Genomic DNA, 19,787 nt, shown 5'->3' on the forward strand with positions numbered 1-19,787 from the left:
AGATCCAAAACTTTCTCCCCATACACACAAAAAAAATGGGAGACGGGGCAGGAATTTTCCTTTTAAGTCATGGTGGTAATTTGTTACAGTAGCAATAGAAAACTAATTTCTCTCTCTCTGTGTGTGTGTGTGTGTAAATTACGTCTTTACTGACTAGTGTATGTGACTACTGTATGCTTAATTCTCCAGTCCTTCATAGATCCTTAATATCCTCAAATGGAGACCATCTCAGTGACTGCAACAAGTTTCCCAGGCTTCAACTTCCAGATCTTCAAATCTACTCATCTCAAAAAGAAAACAAGAAAAGAAGCAGAAACTCTAGAAGTCACTCTCTGTACTGTCTAAAGGGACTAGTGACAGAAACCTTGTCTGTCTGCTGAATCCCCAACGCCTAGAAGAGTGCCTGGTACGTAGTGGTAACTCAATGAACATTTGTTGATTGACTGCTTGATTGAGGAACAGTAACATAGAAATTTGTATCTTTTACCAAAGCCATGTACTGGAGCTCTTTGCTGCTGCAGACTCTGAGTCTCATCATGACCTCGTCTTCCTCCAGGGAGAGAGATGAATGCAAATGACCCACTAGGGTAGAGCTGGGGTTGAAATAAACCCAGGAGTAGCTCTGCTTGGCCAATGAATACTTTGTGTAAGTGTAGCTTATGCTGTGCATGGAGATATATATACAAAGATTCCTTAGTTATTTATTCAACCAAAATTAAGAGTCTACTATGTGTAGCAGTCTCTGCCACATTCTAAGAACACAAAGATATATAGGACACAGCCACTGCCATCCTAGCATTAACAACCTAGGAATGGCTATAGGCATCCTTACAATGTGGTGGACACTGTTTTACATACAACAATCTCATTTAAATATTAGAACAGTAACCAGATAAGTGGGTATTAGTCCCTCTTTATGGATGAGGAAACTGAAGTTCAGAAAGTTAAATAACTTAGACAAGTTACTTAGCAAGTAAATGGTTCATGCCAGGTTTAGAATTCAGGTTTATCTGGCTCCAAAAGCACATAGTAGCTATTGACATTGCGTAGTAACCTACAGTTTGCAAACCACTTTTATTACACATTATCTTACTCCATCCAACAAAGGTTATGAAATAGGTATTACTATACCCATTTTACCAAACAGAAAACTCAAACTCAATTTTTCTACCCAAGTCACAAAGTTCTTCAGTGACAAAAACAGAATTGAAACCCAGATCTTTTGTCTCTAGCCCCTATTCCCTTTCCACTCTGCCATGGTTTCATTAATCGGAATTCTTCACACAGACCCACCCGCTATCATAAGTGTGATCTAAGACCCTGATGAAAGCACATGGGAGAATATAAATAAGGCAAACAGGACTGCTAGAGTTGAAGCTTATGCCATGTGAACATTTCTTAGTTAGAGCTGGGTTTACTCTGCTATCAATTATAATCCCTTGCTTGATCTGGGGCTAGCAATTTCATAGCTATCTTCAAGTGTCCTATTGGGTGTATCTTATCCATTTCTTAACATTTGGAACAAGCCCCACTTTGTTCAACACTTTAACATTATAATAGTGTTCATCAAAGCTCATGGTCTAATTAGTTACCTATTACAACAGAGAAGACAGGTCCCCAATTAATCAATATACTAAAAGCTCTTCTCCTCCTTTCCAATAAGACTTTGGCCTTGGCAACTGCACAAATATCAAATTAGGCCTGGATCAAAAGAATTAATGGTTATCAAGGTTACTTAAGATTGATAGTGAATAGGCCAGGCATGGTGGCTCATGCCTATAATCCCAGCACTTTGGGAGGCTGAGGCAGGAGGATTGCTTGAGCTCAGGAGTTTGAGACCAGCCTGGGCAACATAATGAGACTCTCATCTCTATAGAAAAAAAATAATAATTAGCCAGGCTCCCACTTGAACCCAAGAATTGAAGCTGCAGTGAGTTATGATCATGCCACTGCACTTCAGCCTGTCTCAAAAACAAAACAAAACAAAACAAAACAAGACAAAACAAAACAAAACAACTGATAGTGACTGGAGAACGTATCTGAAAATTCCTGAAGAGTAGTGATCATTTCTTGTTTTCATTCCTGTAGCTTCCATCGCATCTAGGTCAACACCTGGTCCATGGCAAGTAATTACTCATTGAGTGAAAGCTCCAAATATGCCAACTCAGGAATACTCTGTAAAGGATCATAGAACCTAGGAACACCTGAAAGCAAATGGAAGCCAGTGCTTCAAGAAGAAAAATTTATATCCACCTTGCCACTGACCATGTGGTTACACTCTGAACCCACCACCACCAAGCGTAAGAATTAAACTTGGCATTTAAGTCTAGTGGACTACCTCTTCCACAAACAACGTGGTCTTCAACAAGTTTCTCTTCTTGTGTGTAAAATATAGGGTCAAGGTAGGAATGGGGATTCAGGATTAATTTCAGTTAATTCCTGAAGTCTTTTCAGAGCCTTTGCCAGCACTTTGGGAACCTTCACCAAGATGCCCCATCTCCACTTCCATCTCTGCTATTCCCACATGCCTCACCTGCTGTGCCCACCAATGTCATGTACACCACCTCCAAGCAGTCTCCACAGAAAAGCCTAGAATCCCTGCTTTCCCACCCACCTCCCAGCTCTCCAAGGAGATCTTCCTTTCAATATCCAAGCAGCCAACCAAAGTGTTGATGCTAATCTGTGAGGATCAGATGCAATGATTCTTACATTTTTGTGTGAAAAAAATCCTCTGAGCATTAAGATGAAAATGCAGGATTCTGGATCTACCCACAGAGGGGGTCTTAGAATGAGAAGGGACTCTAGAATCTTCTAACAAACACCCCTAGAAGATTGTGATGCAGATGATCCAAAGACCACTCTTTCAGATGAAGTGATCTAGGTTTTGATCCTAGACCACAGGTTCTTCACCTGGCAGTTTATGAATTCCCAAGGGATCCGAGGACCAAATCCAGGTCCTTAGTTAAGTCCACAAACTTAAAAAGGGAAAAATACAGGCATACCTCAGAGATATTGTAGATTCTGTTCTAGACCACTGCAATCAAACTAGTGGCGCAATAAAGTGAGTTACATAAATTTTTTTGTTTCCCAATGCAAATAAAAGTTATGTTTACACTGTATTATAGTCTACTGAGTGTGCAAGAGGATTGTACATCCCATAATTTAAAAATACCTTATTGCTAAAAAAATGCTAACGATCATCTGAGACTTCAGCAAGTCACAATCTTTTTGCTGGTAGAGGCTTTTGCCTTGACATTGATGGTTCTTTTGACTGATCAAGGTGGTGGTTGCTGAAGGCTGGCATGGCTGTGGCGATTTCTTAAAAGAAGACGACAATCAAGTTTGCCATATCAATTGACTCTTCCTTTCACAAAAGGTTTCTCTGTAGCATGCGATGCTGGTTGATAGCATTTTACCTACAGTAACTTCCTTCAAAATTGGAGGCAATTCTCCCAAATCCTGCCACTGCTTTGTCAACTAAGTTTATGGAATATTCTAAATCCTTTGTTGTCATTTCAACAATGTTCACAGCATCTTCACCAGGAACAGATTCATCCCAAGAAACTCCTTTCTTTCTTTCTTTTTTTTTTTTTTTTTTTCTGAGAGAGAGTCTTGCTCTGTCACCCAGGCTGGAGTGCAGTGGTGCGATCTCGGCTTATTGCAACCTCCACCTTCCCAGGTTCATGCCATTCTCCTGCCTCAGCTTCCCGAGTAGCTGGGACTATGGGCGCCTGCCACCATGCCCGGCTAATTTTTTTGTATTTTTAGTAGAGACGGGGTTTCACCATGTTAGCCAGGATGGTCTTCATCTCCTGACCTCGTGATCCACCTGCCTCCCAAAGTGCTGGGATTACAAGCATGAGCCACCGGGCCCGGCCAAGAAACCACTTTCTTTGCCCATCTATAAGAACCAACTTGCCATCCATTCAAGCTCTATCTTCAGATTGCAGCAGTTTAGTCATAGCTCCACTTCTAATTCCAGTTCTCTTGCTATTTCCACCACATCTACAGTTATTTCCCTCACCAAAGTCTTGAACCTCTCAAAGTAATCCATGAGGCTTGGAATCAGCCTCTCCCAAACTTCTGTTAATGTTGATATTTTGACCTCCTCCCATGAATCACAAATGTTTTTAACAGCATCTAAAATGGTGAATCCTTTCCAGAAGGTTTTCAATTGACTTTGCTCTGATCCATCAGAGGAATCACTATATATTGGCAGCTATAGACTTAGACACTGAGTTTCTTAAATAAGACTTGAAAATGAAAATTACTCCTTGATCCATGGGCCGCAGAATGGATACTGTATTAGCAGGCATGAAAATAACATTAATCTCCTTGTACCTCTCCATAAGAGCTCTAAGTGACCAGGTCACTGTCGATGAACAGTAATATTTTGATTTTTTTTTTTTTCTGAGCAGCAGATCTCAACTCAGGCCAAGGTGGGCAGATCGCCTGAGGTTGGGAGTTTAAGACCAGCCTGACAAACATGGAGAAACCCTGTCTCTACTGAAAATACAAAATTAGCCGGGCGTGGTGGCGCATGCCTGTAATCCCAGCTACTCAGGAGGCTGAGACAGGAGAATCGCTTGAACCTGGGAGGTAGAGGTTGTGGTGAGCCGAGATTGTGCCATTGCACTCTAGCCTGGGCAACAAGAGCGGAACTCTGTCTCAAAAAAAAAAAAAAATTTAGTAAACCATGCCATAAACAGATGTGCTGTCATCCAGGATTTGTTGTTCCATTTACAGAGCACAGGTAGATTTAGCATAATTCTTAAGGGCCCTAGGATTTTTGGAATGGCAAATGATCTTTGGCTTCAACTTAAAGTCACCAGCTGCATTAGACCCTAACAAGAGATTCAGCCTGTCATTTGAAGCTTTGAAGCCAAGCATTGACTTCTGCTCTCTCATGATCAAAGTCTTCAATGGTCTCTTCTTCCAAGAGAAGGCTGTATTATCTACATTGAAAATCTGCTGTGTGAACCTGGGAGGCAGAGGCTACAGTGGGCTGAGATCATGCCATTGCACTCCAGCCTGGGCGACAGGGCGAGACTCCGTCTCAAAAAAAAAAAGAAAGAAAAAAGAAGAGAAAAAGAAAATTTGCTGTTTAGTGTAGCCACATTCATCAATCAACTTAGCTTGGTCTTCTGAATAACTTAGTGCAGCTTTTGCATAAGCATTTGCTGCTTCGCCTTGCATTTTTTTACATTATGGAAATGGCTTCTTTCCTTAAATCTCATGAACCAACGTCTACTAGCATCCAACTTTTCTTCTGCAGCTTCCTCACCTCTCTCCACCTTCGTAGAATTAAAGAGTTAGGGCCTTGCTCTGAATTTGCCTTTGGCTTAAGAGAATGTTGTGGCTGGTTTGATCTTCTATCCAGACCATTCAAAATTTCTCCATATCTGCAATAAGGCTGTTTTGTTTTCTTGTCATTTGTATGTTCACTGAAGTAGCACTTTTAATTTCGTTCAACAACTTTCCCTTTGCATTTACAGCTGGGCTAAATGGTGCAAGAGGCCTAGCTTTTAGCCTATCTCAGTTTTGGACATGCCTTCCTCACTAAGCTTGGTCCTATTTCTAGCTTTTTATTTAAAGAGAGACACACGACTCTTCCTTTCACTTGAACACTTACGGGCCATTGTAGGGTTATTAATTGGCCCAATTTAAATAGTGTTGTGCCTCAGGAAATAGGGAGGTTTGAGGAGGGGAGGACAGAATGGCCTGTCAGTGGATCAGACAGAACACATACAACATTTATCGATTAAGCTCACTGTTTTAGATGGGCACAGTTCATAGTACCCCAAAATAATTACAATAGTATTATCAAAGATCACTGATTACAGATCACCATAACAGATAGAATAATAATCCAAAAGTTTGAAATAGTACAAGTATTACCAAAATGTGACCCAGAGACATGAAGTGAGCACACACTTTTGGAAAAATGCCACCAATAGACTTGCTCAATGAAGGGTTGCCACAAACCTTCAATTTGTTAAAAATGCATTATCTGTGAGGCACAATAAAACAAAGTGTAATAAAATGAGGTTACCTGTATATCTTTTTTATTTTTATTAGCTGTAACTAGAAGTTAACATTTTTCTTTCTTTCTTTCTTTTTCTTTCCTTTCTTTCTTTCTTTCTTTTCCTTTCTTTCTTTTTTTTTCTTTCTTTCTTTTTCTTTCTTTTTTGACACAGGGTCTCACTTTGTCACCCAGGCTGGAGTGCAGTGATCATGGCTCACTGTAGCCTTGACCTCCCGGGCTCTAGTGATCCTTTCACCTCAGCCTCCTGAATACCTGGGACCACAGGTACATGCCACCATGCCCAGCTAATTTTTTTATTTTTATTTTTTGTACACATGGGATCTTACTAGGTTCCCCAGGCTGGGCCTGAACTCCTGGGCTCAAAGGATCCTCCCGCCTCGGCCTCCCCAAATGCTGGGATTATAGACATGAGCCACTGCACCCTGCCTAGCATTTCTTCTGAATGTCTTTTGATAAAGGCAATAAACCCAGTAGTATTAGTAGCACCTGTGACTCCGCCACCAATAGAAATCATTGATATTGTTAGAGCACATTACTGCTGTGGCAGATACCTTGAAATTCTATTTACACTCATCACTGCTTTGAAATTATGGTTGTTGTTTAGATAGATCTGCCACTAGATTTTGTTATTTAATCAAATAATAAAGAATTATGTATATTACCATATCATTATTTTTAAAAATATATTTTTATAATTGTAATTTAATGTAATTGGTTTCTTTTGTGATCTATATATTTCATTTTATACATTTAAAAATATTATCCTGGGGGGGGGGGTGTCAATAGGCTTCACCAGACTGCCAATGGGGCCCTTGGCATGCACACACAAAAAGTTTAAAGGGTCCTGCTCTAGGCAGAGCCAGTTATGCCAGGAAACAATTTTTGGCAACCCTGCTCTCTATTTTCTTTCTCTTGCTCCTCCCCAGAACCCAACCTTTCAGCCAGGTGGTGGACTGCACCAGAATTACAGAGTTCTCAGGGATAAAGAAGGAGCCACTCTGGGCATGGACTGTGTCCTGAAAGTGACTTTGGCAAGGGTTAGGAGAGGCTGGGTTCCCTGCAGCTTCCCTGGGCCTGGACAACTTGTCCCTTTGTTTTCCCAGTCAAACTGAGCCACCCTTCCTAGTTCAGAATCCACTGTTTAATACAAATGTTGACTTGAGGGGTTAAGAAAACCACTCCACAGATGAGCAGAAACTTCCTGGAACCATTCACAAAATATTCATCAGAAATAGAAACCCAGAGAGGTGGAGAACTAGGACTGCCCACTCTTGTGCCAGCACCATCATCTCTACATGATTTCATATTTACAGGCTGGCCCAAGAATAAATAGGGTGGCCATATCATTTTGGAAAGAGAGGCTAAAGAAGTAATGCCAAACAAGCCGGCCAAATGCCTCCCTTGGCTTAATGGGTGTTTGGGCAGTGCCCACCAATTACAAGTCCCTCCGCTTTATAGACTCCTAAAGTAGCTGCTGAAAGCACTATCCAGTTTACAAATGAGAAAGAAGCCTGAACACAACATCCTGGTGGTTGGGCTGGCAGCTCCTGCTAAGAGTTTATCTTTGCATCCGCAGCCGGAAAGGAATCGGCATTCCTAGGCTTGTGACTTAAAGAAAATTAACGACTGAGCCAGACACGTCCTGAGGACCCCCTACCCTTGCAGTCCTAACACTCCGGGGCGAGATTTCTAGGTTAGGGGGAATGCCCCATCTTCTGGCTTTGGCCAAGCCTGGGATTTCTTAGAAGGTTGCGGGGCCAATCAGCAGCCATAAATCTTAGAGAACCTTCACCGTTTTACAAGGGAGTTCGCAAGGGCTGCCCTTCTCCCTCACGCGGTCTATTTACAACGCCGAAATCTCCGTGTTAATGGACCTAGGATAATGGTGTTTACTTTACCGCGATAAAGCGCTGGGCTTCCTGGGGGAGCGGCTGTAAAATGTCCTGGAGGTAGGGATGGAAGGGGCGCCGTAAAAGCGGGCGCTGGAAGGGCGGGGGCACCAGGTTCTCCTTCAGGCCGGCGCCCCCGCCCTCCACCCTCTAGGCCAGGCTGAGCAGCCCAGGCCTCGCGGGCGAGCACCGTTCCCACATAAATCACCAGCGCCAGAGTCTCGGGAAAAGGCGCATTTTTCATTGCTGGCTGCAGGGCAACTCCAGACCGCGAACGAGAAACAGAAGTTGTCTTTAGATAAACCGTTCACCGGAGCGCGCGTTGTGGCAGCAGGGTCCGCAGAGCACAGGGCAACCCGGGTCTGGCGCTGCGCCCCCGCCAGCCGATCACTCTCCCAGAGGCCCCCCAAGAAACCCAGATCCTCTCAAGGGCTGGTCCCACGTCCTCCTGCCAGAGAGGAGATAGGGAGCCAAGCGGGAAGGAAAAGGAGAACTTCAGGGTTTGGAGAGACTGGAGAAGTGGTGCTCGCGAAGGCAAAACCTCAAAAACCCGAAAGCCTAACTCCGCGTTTACCAGCAATGTAATTTCGAGCAAGTGACTTTACCCCTCAGAGCTTCAGGAACCTTAAGTTGTAAAACAAAAAGTACTACCTTCTTATTATGTGTTCAAAATTAACGTGAAATCAAATGCGAGTTGTATAACCGGACCCAGGAGGTTCTCTGAAGCCGCTGGAATTGTTGGCAAAGGGTCACGCGTATCTGGGGAGAGGATCCCAAGCAAGTGCTCAAACCACAAAACAGTGAGAACCACCGCCCTAGCTCTGTAGACAGACTATACGGCTAGAATCCTGGCTCTACCACTTTCTAGCTGTGAGATCTTGCTCAAGTTACCGAAGCCTCCTGTTTTCTCTTCTGTAAAAAGGGATAATCGTTCCTACGATTATGTGGAGAGTAAAAGCGCTAGGCACGGTGTCTGGCACGTAGTAAATGCTAACTAAACGATTAGCTACATTCACGCATCGGCCCCTAGCCCTATAGCAAAGACACTTGTCTCCGAAGTCAAGAATTCCAGGCCTAGTCTTTTCAAACTGAAGGCTGCCAAGATCTATGAAACCCTACGTTGGTCCTGGGCGCCAGTGGGCAACTCGCCCATTGCCAGATGAGGCCTTTCCACTGCGTTGGATGGGTGCGCGGGTCGCGTTTTGTTCCCGGGCTAGCAGTGGGTAAGCGTGTGCGCACCTTGCGCCGGGCGCTGCAGGTCCTCTGCAGCTCCCGGAGGTGCGCACTCGGTGGGCGGCCGCCCTTTGAAGGCAGCTGTAACCCTGCCGGCCGCCAGGCGCCCGGGGCTTGGCCCTAATCCGGATTTGGAGGCCGAAGCAGTAAGCAGTCAGCCACCGACTGCGAGGAAATCAAAGCGGCCGCCATCCTGGTAGCTCCCGGTCTTGTTTACTTGTTGACGCGCGCTCACCCAAGCAAGACGACCTCGAGTTTGGTATCCGCCTAGAGAGAAGAGGGGTAGGGGTCCCGGGAGCAGCCAGCCTCCAACCCGCTGGAGGCCAAGGTTTCCAATTGCGGCTGACAAGTTTCCTTCCCTTCTAAGGTCAGAGGTCTAGCCTGGGAGAGGCCCGCTCCCCTTTCCCTCCAGGCCCACCCGGCGCGGTGTCCTGGAGCCCCGTTTCCAGCCGCGCCTTCTTCTCCCCTCCTAGCTAGTTATCCATTAGTATAATCCTCTGTCCAAACACTGCAGCCAGGACGGCCAGACGTTTGGTGTAAACAGACCCGGGGGAACAATTCTAACGATATAAATAAAATAACCATTAATAGCGCAAATTGTTCGATGAACCGGAGGCCGAGCACCCGGGACTCCAGCCTCGCTGGGGTTTGTGTACACAGCGTGGACACCACGCATCCGTCAGGTGAATCTGAGGTTCTTGTCCCGGTCAAAATCTAAACCAGGCACAGGTGAGGTCCCCTCAAGCGCGTCAAAGGGGACCCGGCTCCTAACACTCACAGGCCGCGACACGCACGCGGCTCAGGACAGACGCACACAGCGAGGTCGCCGGGCGGCCGCAGCTCGCATTAACGTAACCGCCGGGGCCCGCCCCAAACAGAGTAACTGGGGTGAGCCCTGCTCTTCAAAAATTCTCCCCCTTGCCCCGTGGCCAGCCGCGGCCTCAAAGGGCGCCACCTGGTCACATCGGCAGCCTCCGTGTGAGCAGGGACACAGAGCCCACACCCCAAACGGAAAAAAAATCAACCTCCACTTGTCCCGGGCTTCATAATAATAAACTAACATTTATTGGGCGTTTCTTGTGCCAGGCACCACGCTAAGTGCTTCACAGAGGTAATTTCCTTGAATCCTCAGGCGACCTAAGAGGTAGATGCTTCTAGAGTATTCCCAGTTCCACAAGTCAGAAAAGCAGAAACCTCAGAGAGGTTACGGAATTTGCCTGGAGACCCATGGAGACATAATTTGAATCCACAACTCTGCTCCAGGAAGCGCACGGTGCCTCCCCGAGATGCAGCCACTTGCACAGATTCCGGGGTGCCTGGCTGCCAAGGTCTGAAGCCTAGCTCCGCGCATTCCCGGCTCCGCCGGGCTGCAGGGGGTTTGTTTTCCAGTGGGAAGTTCCTACTTCTCCCGAGAGCGTCGGCAGCGTGGTCTGAGAGGTCAGGACAGAGGCAGGAGGGGAGCCTCCTCGGAAAGCCCTGTGACCTATTCCCAGGGACCCAGCAGTGGGCTCCCAGCGGGCCCTGCTCTGGCGTCGGGGTTGCAGATGCCGCCCAGGAGGAGGCGAGCGAGGCCTCCGGGACAATAGGTCAACCCTGCGGGGGTCGCGGGGGGAGGCGGGGTCACTTGGAAAAACGCCTCCCTGGGGCCAGATGGCCGTGGAGTCATGGTTCCCGGAGTCCGGCTGGGGCAGGACGTTGTCTCCAGCCCACCCAGGCGTGGAGCGGAGGCGTCCTGCACCCACTCCTTACTTGCTTCGTGACCTTGGACAAATAATTTTATTTCTGGGGCCTCAATGTCCAAGGCTCTAACATGGGGCGGGAGGGGCGATGATACTTGTCTCCGAGGGATGTAGCGATCGGAAGAGACCTTTGTGTGGAACGCTTTGTTCACCGGTGGAAAGTGTATTATCATGATTAGTGTTAACTTGACAGTAGGCACCTCAGAAGGCGGGGACGAGGGCTGGCAGCCCCATACTGAATAGAAAGCGAAGGACGGAGGTGGGGAGAAAGGAAACTGCTCTGGGGGGCGGAGGTGGGGGTACACGTAGGAGGGAAGGGGAGGGGGCTAGAGCAGGCTCCGCCCCACCGTCCGGCAGTGTTTATTTTCAAGGCAGCTTCCAGTCAATCCTGTCACCGGGGCACATTCTTTTCGGGGGCTGTGAACCACCGTCAGGGCTCTGCAGGAAGATTTGAGGAGGGGGAGGGCTGTCGAGTAGGGAGCAGGAATTCGCAGAGTAGAGAGAACTGCGTCTGGGCAGGCAGTCCCTGCGTGGCGCAGGGGAAGCAGAAGGGGGAAGAGAGGAAGCTGAGTGTTCAAGGCAAGGAATTTTAACAACTTTGGGCAATTTACCTCACCCTTCTGAGCCTCAGTTCCCTCCTCTGAAATGGCTATATTAATAGGGCCAAAGACAAGAGCTGCTGCAAGAAGCAGAAGCAGTAACAATGGCGGACACTTAGCAAGAGTTTACAGCAGCCTGGCGATGTTCTGGGATCTTCATACCCAATGAGACAGCGGGCTCTCCCAGCCCAGTAGAAGTCTCTTGACTATGGTCTGCCAGTTTATGTGGGGGCTGGGTGGGGAGGGGAAGCTCTTTACCTCTGAGCCCATTAGTGCTTGTAGAAAAGCCATGAACAGTAGCTAGTTCTGTCCGTATGGTCATTGGTGGTGGGATTGCTAATGTTATTGCTGTCAGCTGTATTATTTCTATTGTTACAGCCGCTCACTACCAACCCTAAAAGGTAGTCGCCATTAACTCCTTTATGGAAAGGAAACAGGATCAGAGAGGGTAAGTGACTTGCCTAAAGTCACACAGCAGGTGTGAGGCCAAGCGGAGAGATAAGAAACCAGGCAAATCCAATGGCCAGATGCTGTCACCCACCGCAGAGGTAAAAGGAGAGAGGGCACAGTTTAGTGCAGGGCGAGGCCTGGGTGAGAGAAGGACACCCACCTCCAGGGCAGGTCCCCAGCAGCTGATTTATTTGCATTCCAGCAGGGACGCTAATTGACCAGATCTTTATCTCAACACGATAACAATGACATGAGACTTCAGGGATTTGTTTACAGCAGCTAAAAATGATGCATTTGTGGGAGTGGGAAGCTGGGTTGGAGTGCGGGTTTTGTTTGCGGCTGCTTTAGCTTCAGAGGGTGGGGAGTGGCTACTGGGGGAGTGGGGAGGCTGAGAGGAGGCTGCTGGTCATTCTGAGAGTATTTCCTAAAACTAATGATTAAGAGAATTAGTCTCCTTGTTTAAAGACCCAAAAAACACAAAATTTGATGGACAAATAATGCTTTTCTAAGTGGGAAAACAGAGGGCCTGGGAACCCAACTCTCCGCCAACCTCTGCTCAGCTAGAGGAGAGGTTCGGCACCTCTGTGCCTAACAACCGCCCCTCACCACGCACACCCCCAGCCGCCACCGCAAGAACCGTTTCTCCTCGCATAGGTGCGGAACGCTCTGTAAGTGCTTTTCTTAATCTTTAAGGCAGGCCTATAAAGTCCACATCATTATTATCTTCTTTTGTAAGTGAGAAAACAGCCATTTAACAAGGTTGAAGGACTGGCTCAAAATCACAAGACTACAAAAACAGCAGGACTCCACACCTAGATCTGGTGGACTACAGGGCCAGTGCTCCAGCCCAAGACAGAGGCATGAGTTGTGATTATGACTTAGAGAAAGCAACATCTCCCTGGGCCCCATCCCAAACTCAACCTCCTCATCTATGGACTCTCCTTGCAGAGGAGGGTGTCACCGGGGCAACCCTTGCACATGAATGTTCAGGAGGTCTGTCTACAGCCACTCACATGCATGCTTACTGACTTACCAGTTGTGGGAGGTATAAGATATTCACATCTGCCTGTGTACATGCTCACTTATGTGGGGGCACAATACATACGTATATATACACACGGGCCACCCTTCTACTATACTCATGTAGAGGGCATGACACATGGAGTTTTTAAAAGTCTAAATTTCAGAATATTTCAAGGTAGTTTTATTACTTTCAACAACACACACAGTCATTACAATTCTGCTAATAAAATCTATTCCCTCTTCTCTGACTACAGCTTAGACAGGCCCTTATGGAACTACTTTGTACAAGACTAATTGTAATGACCCCATAAATTGCCTTATAGAAATAGTGCATCTGATAGTCATGGAACTTAATTTTCATCTTGGATCATATAAACATTTCTCTCCAAATCTTATGTCACTACCAGTAATTCACATTATTGTGGGGCGGGGTGGGTGGGGAAGGAAGGAGGGAATTTAGAATGAGTGTTGGCCAGCCCTACGTTAATGACCACATGATCTGAAAGAGCAGAGCCTTAATGTGGAGTCTACATTTATGGGGAGTCCGGAGTGCCTTCTTCCCCATGCCCATCCACATGTGCACTCACTAATGTGTTCACACAGGAAAGCACTTTCCTCTTCATTCAAGGAGAAAGACAAGTCTGTAGAAACATTTATATCATGTCTCTATCCACCTACTGGAAACCTATATTTCTCAGGAGAGGAAACTGCCACCAATCTCAAAAATATGGCTGCAGCTGGAAGGTAAAGGGTAGAGGGTGGCTGGCTGCCTGTCTGCCATGCATCTGGGGAGCCCAGCTCCCAGGGGAGAATGCATGAGACTTAGTCTCCTCTCAGGAGGCCAGTGACTCAGTGCCCCCCACTGGCCCCAGTTAGGGAAAAGGTAGGAGATTACTGGTGGACCCAGAGCAGCTAGAGTGCTCTGTCCTTGGCTGGTGTGAGAAGCCAGGGACCCCATTCTTTTCTCTTAGATTTGGCTCCTGCACTTTAAGGGAATCTCTGAAACACCTTCCAGTTGGGGTGATCTCAAGACAATACAACCCCCAGTCTAAAGTGGGGCTGTTGGGAAAGAAAGGAAGGTCAGTTTGCTCTCACCTGTGTGTGGTGCAGTGGGGGTGGGTGTTCCTGGTCTGGGAGCCCCCATCTGCTCTTAGGGATGCCTGGGGCCCAGGCCTCATGGTCACCTCCAGCTCTGTTCTGGTTCTCTTGAGACTGCCACAATAGAAGGAAATGGAGAAGGATCTGCCTGGAGTGGGGATTTCCATGGGGAGGGCAGCCAAGCCTGCCACCTGGAGCCCCACAGACCAGCTAGGGCCCACTGCTGAGGCCATGGGGGAGTGGCGGCTTGGGAGGTGGGAGAGGTCTTACCAGTTGGAGCAGGGCACAGAGTAGCTTCCCTTTCACAAGCCCAGGGGTGCATTTTCCTGAGCAGCCCTGAGGGTCAGAAGCAGAGGGGTGGGATGGGGGAAGGAATGTGGGGCTCAGGAGTGGAGTCTTGCTCAGTCTCACCCCACCTCGGCGAAGCCCTCCTGTGCTGCCCTGATTCCCTTCACATCAAACATCTGCAGGGTCCACGATCAAAAAGCCTGAGAGCATCAGAGTGGAGGGGGTAAGAAGGGAGGGAAAAGAGGAGAATGAAACAAGATGAGGGGAAGAGTGAGAAAATGGGCAGGAGGGAAACAGGTGGGGAGGAGTGGAAACAGTGAGAAAGGAAGCTGAGGAGATGGGGGAGGAGATGAGGAAGAAAGGAAGTGGGGGAAGGGCAGAAGGGAAAAGGGGTGGCAGAGTAAAATGGGCTCCCTCAGAGAGGAAGGGGCTACGAAGGGAAAAAGGCTAGCAGTGAAGGAGAGGAGGAGGATTGCAGGCGGAAGAGCGCGCGCGTTTTAGAATCCCCGACTCAGAGGCTCTGCCTGGCCTCAGGATGTGGCGAGCCTCAAGAGGTAAGAAGGTCCTCGCCTCTGGTTGGCAGGAGTGCGGAGAGGTGGAGGGGAGTTCGAGAACCTAGAGGCAGGATCAAGGACAAAGGCCCACCTTGTGCGGGCCGACCAAGTCTCCCCAGTCCTCTTCGCTAGGGCCCCAGGCCCTTGGCGGGCGGATGGAGAGAGATGCCCCAGGAAAAAAGCCCAGCACTGCTAGGCCCTAAGTGCACGGGCTTGCAGACGCGGCGCCAGTGGCCGGCAGGGCACAATGAGGCTTGGGGCCCTTACAGTCGCTGCAACCTGGAGGTACCGAACCGGGGACCTCCGACCTGACATGCCGGCGAGGCTGCGAGGTCCGGAGCCTGGACCTGGTTCCTAGAGAGCGCCACTCCTTCTGACCCCTGTGGCGTGCGTCCTGGCGCGCCGCACCCGCCTGGTGCCTCGGCCCACTCTGTTGTTCCCTGGCTGATTCTGAGCAAGGCCAGCAGCCCACGGCCCCACCCGACCCCCACATCTCCGCAGGGTGAGGCGAGCCGAGCCGGAACTGCGCCGGGGCAGTGGTGATGGCTGGGCGTCCCTGCAGCTTCAGGGGCCAAGGGCAATCGGGGGGCTAGGCCCGCAGACCTGGCCGTCTGCTGACGCAGCGAAGGTCTAGCGGAACCTTGGGGATCGCTCTCCCAGTGCGGACCGAAGGCCCAGACCTCCAGGCTGGACGCGGCGAAGGCCGCATAAGACGTTACTTAAACATGTTACTTAAACAAGACTGCAGTAAACGTTTCTTTCTAAGTGAGAAAGGTCTTTTTCGTTCTTAGACGGTTTGAAGGTATTTGTGCCAACGTGACCCCCAGGGAGATTTGGAGGAAGCTTTCTACGTCCTAGGAGGCTGAGATCCCACGGAGCCGGTTTACGGTTGAGAGCAGACAGTTTCGAGTAGATAGCGCTGGAAGGGACACGAAGAATCTCTCTTGCTTCTTGGAACGCGATAACCACATTTCTCTCTCTGTTCCCCCGCTACTAAAAATCAGCAATCCGCACAGAGCAGGCAGCCGCTCTGGTTCAAATGAATTAATTTGCCCAAGACAGCAGCCGCTCTTCTGAAGTCAGATTACATTTTTAAAAGTTTATACACATTGAAATTTCGCTACAGAAAGTTAAACGCACGCTAGCAACAACAACAAAAAAGTTAAGGAATGTATTCAGAATTCCAATTTAATCCTCAAGTTAAAACTGCTCACTGAACACCCAAATAGCACACGCAAACAGTACAAATAAATGTCTGTATACAGGAGTCCTTTATTTAGGTGTTTTTTGTTTGAAAAAATATTGAATTGATTTTCCTTCAACAAAGATACAGTCTTTTCGACATGTTTTATTAACAGAACTGGTTTTGGTAAAGAAAGTGTAATTTACATTTTTATCTTTAAAATTTTTGGAGGGGCAGATCCACAAAGATAGCTGTGAAGTCCTCTCCCTGAGAAATCGAAAGTCACATTCTCAGCAAGGACCTGTAATTTACAAAGAACTATACAAATTACTGTATTCAGACTAATTTTCTCCCAGGTAAAAGAAATGGTGGTTAATTTAGAAAACTCAATTCCAAATAAAATTTAGGAAAATTTGGCATTCCTGCAAACACATGCAAAACAAACTGAGTGCTTAAAACAGCATTTCAAAATCTCTTTTATGAAATTCCTTCGACAAGAAAAAAACCTCCCAAGAAATTAGAACAGTTTAATGCCTTCTAGGACTCACTAACCCAGTTGACATTTCTTTAAAAGCACAAAATGTATTCACCCGTCTTGCAATTAAAATGATATTGCTTCTGAATTGCTTTAAAAAAAGGATAGCTTTCTAACATTCCTTAACAAAAAACCAAAGCAAAGCACACTTGCACATACACACAGAACACACACCCCACCACCACCACCACCACCACTACCACCAACAAATTAACAAAAACCCATTTAGTGGGTCTCTCTCTCTCTCTCTCTTTCATAAGTTGACATTGAAAATGAAACCTCTAGGAGAGCAATAAACAAAAATGAAAAGATTCACCTGAAATGTTCTGGCTATCTGAGTTCATCACAGGATGATTTTTTCATGCTTTAATAGAAAAATCTCTTCTGATTGTAGTGTTACATTGTTACATTTGATTAGAAAGCCACGATAACTTTCAACTTGTTTGCAGCCTTAGTTACATAATTAAATGACAATTTGAAAAGTTGAGAGACAACGGGATAAGCAGTGGCATTTACAACTAAAATTATCCATTATCTGCCTATATTTATATGTGCATTAAGCAACCTTTGTGTAGACAATAACAGCTATGAGAACACTTTACAGTTTTCAAAAAATTGTCACATTTTTCATTTGATAATGCATTTATTGTAATGGCTAGCATGTGGTTTTCCTTAAAAAAAAAAAAAAAAAAAAAAAAGGTACAGACGTTTAGGCATCTATACAGCACTTCCCCTTCAAGGACTTTGCCACCATTTACTGATGATCTTTAATCATAGGGTGGGGGAGAGAGCTTATATAAATGTATGAGGTGATGAAAGGGTAGGAAGGCAGATACACTCGATTAAAATAAAATCAAACGCTTCCATGGATGCAGCCATACTTACTTTATCTGACAGTAATTAGCTAAACTGTCTGGAACGAAAACCTATTATTAGTAGAGCACAGCTCGAGGATTTCGAAGATCTGCTTTTCAGACAAGAGAATGCAAATGCCCCAGAAGGCGATCGTAACTAGATAGGCGTTGGAACCAGATCCCACTCTGATAAGAGACTCCTGCGGAGCGACTGCTGCTGTACAACTACCGCTCTCGAGTTCTCCTCCCTTCAGGCCCGCGGCCGTCGCGGGTACAGGCTGCGCGCGCGGGAAAAGGAGGCCACCTAGATGAGATTGGCCTGGCGGGTATCCCTGCGGGGAAGCACGGCCACTGGGGAACCAGACCAAGGGAGTCTGAACAATACTGAGAGGGTAGCTGGAGACAACCCAAACTCCTGCTCTGGGCATAAAACTCAGATCAACCTTAGGGATGCTGTAGCGGATAGAGGTTTTCCGCAAGCTGGAACAACACTGCACTGGGCTGGGTATGGGGAAAGGAAGCGGCGATAAGGCCTAGGCGCCGCCCGCTAGGCCCCTTCGCCTGGGAGTCCTCACAGGCCCTGGTGGCCTACTGAGGAGCAACCTGTCCAGGGTCCTCAAGAGACAACCGCTTAGGCCTGGCGCAAGGTACCTGGCCCGGGGGCGGCTGGGGCGGCGGAATTTGGGGTAGAGGGGCACCCGTGGGCCTGCTGGTGGGGAGGAGACAGCCTCCTGCATGAGCTCACAGAGGCGCCCTGGTGGGCTCCGGCGGCTGCAGAGCGTCTGTGGGGGTGTATCGGCGATCAGGCGCTGGAGGGGCGCTTTGTCCTGGTCGCAGTTTTAAGACCTGGATTGTTGGGGCTAGATTTATGTAAGGCTTAGGAGCGAAGCGAGACTGAGAAGCAGGGGAATGTAACAAGGAGAAATGCAGGCTTCGGTTGGAAACTGGGGAGAGAGAGATTGTTTCGATAGCCTTTCTCGTTTTCTTTTTCCAGAATCATGAAATCACCCGAGGAGAAGAAAACTGGGGACTAGAAGAGAGCAGAAACATTTCCCCTGAGACAGTTTTGCCCCGGAGGTGGGGTGGTGAAGTGGGGCTGGAGCTCAGCTTCCTGCTTTTATGCTCGGCGGCCACCGTGATGCACACACACTCAAGGTCCGCCACCCCGCAGTGCCGTGCACCCCTCTGCCCCCACCTCGGAATCTTTGTGTCCCAGCGCTCGGGATCCATAGCAAAACCAGGCACATTCCTCCCTCTGCAGACTCACCGCCTGGTTTGTAGACACTGGTCTCCGCCTGGGGCGTCAATAGTTTCAGGATTTAAAGCAGAAAGACACCGGGCGCCCCTGTGGCTGAGGAATGGCGGTTCCAGCACAAGACTCTGCCCACAGAGGGTCTCTCCCTACTGCCTGCGGGCCGCCTCCACCCTAAGTACTCCGGGGCGCACGTGGCCCGCGCGGCATCCCAGCTCCCCGGGCGGACCCAGGGGCTGCCTCTCCACAACATTTCCGCTCCCTTCTGCAGAGCCCCGCCTCTCCCACCTCCCGACAGGCTGTTCTTTCTCCCTTCAGCCTTGGGCACCCACTCCTGTCGCCGTTGCGGGACCCGCGTGGCAGCCCTCCACCCTCGCACCCACTCCCAGCCGGTGTCTTATGCCGCTCGGAGGCAATGTCCACCGTCCCTGCACCTTTCACCTGCCCCTTCCAGGTGAGACGGGTATCTTCCCACTCCGCCATCCTGACCGCCAAAAAAATGCTTGGATTGGCTGGGGCCGGATGAGGACAGCCACGGTTGAGCTGGAGCCGTTCCCTATTTTTTTAAGGCCAGCGCTGCACACGGGTCTTTCTGTGGCCCTCAAAGCAGCGCCCGCTGCTCCTCACTGGGCTAGGCCTGGTAGCGAGCAAATGCCTATTGTGGAAGAAGATGGTCCCAGAGTTTCCAGCTCAGAGTTTCCAGAATCTGTGGGGGACCGCATAGACTCCCCCAGAAAACAACCAGGGCCTCATGAAGGTGCCAGAAGGCGTGTAGGTAGAGAAATTTTAAAAGCCTGTCGGAGAGGCAAGGCCTACATTCAGGCTCCTGATTTCAATAGGCGGAAAAGAAGGCTGCCAAGGCTGGGTCACCTCCCTTGTGAGGACAGATCCTGCTCTCAGTATGTGCCACACTCCAGCCACGCACCACCAATGCAGTCAACAAACACTGCTTGACCTCCCATACAGAAAAGCAGTCGTTGACACGTACTGAGCGCTTAACACGCGTGAGGCCCTGCACTAAGATTCTGGTATGTTTCGCCTCAT

General features: G+C 48.2%; 2 long non-coding RNA genes across 3 annotated transcripts in view; both read right to left on the reverse strand.

Moving 5' to 3' along the window:
* LOC129048337 (uncharacterized) overlaps positions 1–2,778 on the reverse strand; it is a 68,736-nt gene extending 65,958 nt beyond the window's left edge. For both annotated transcript variants that reach the window (XR_010141605.1, XR_010141604.1), the window contains exon 1: positions 2,710–2,778. This is a non-coding gene — a long non-coding RNA (uncharacterized LOC129048337). The remainder of the gene's footprint in view (positions 1–2,709) is intronic.
* An 11,296-nt stretch (positions 2,779–14,074) lies between these two features.
* LOC103891710 (uncharacterized) lies at positions 14,075–18,924 on the reverse strand. Its single transcript, XR_655953.3, has 5 exons — positions 18,759–18,924; positions 16,309–16,403; positions 15,523–15,838; positions 14,348–14,413; positions 14,075–14,191 (listed from the first exon to the last, which is right to left on the reverse strand). It is a non-coding gene; the product is annotated as an uncharacterized LOC103891710 (long non-coding RNA).
* Positions 18,925–19,787: the final 863 nt, after the last annotated feature.

This window comes from Pongo abelii, chromosome 8 (assembly GCF_028885655.2).
Source record: "Pongo abelii isolate AG06213 chromosome 8, NHGRI_mPonAbe1-v2.0_pri, whole genome shotgun sequence".
NCBI classification, from domain to species: Eukaryota; Metazoa; Chordata; class Mammalia; order Primates; family Hominidae; genus Pongo; species Pongo abelii.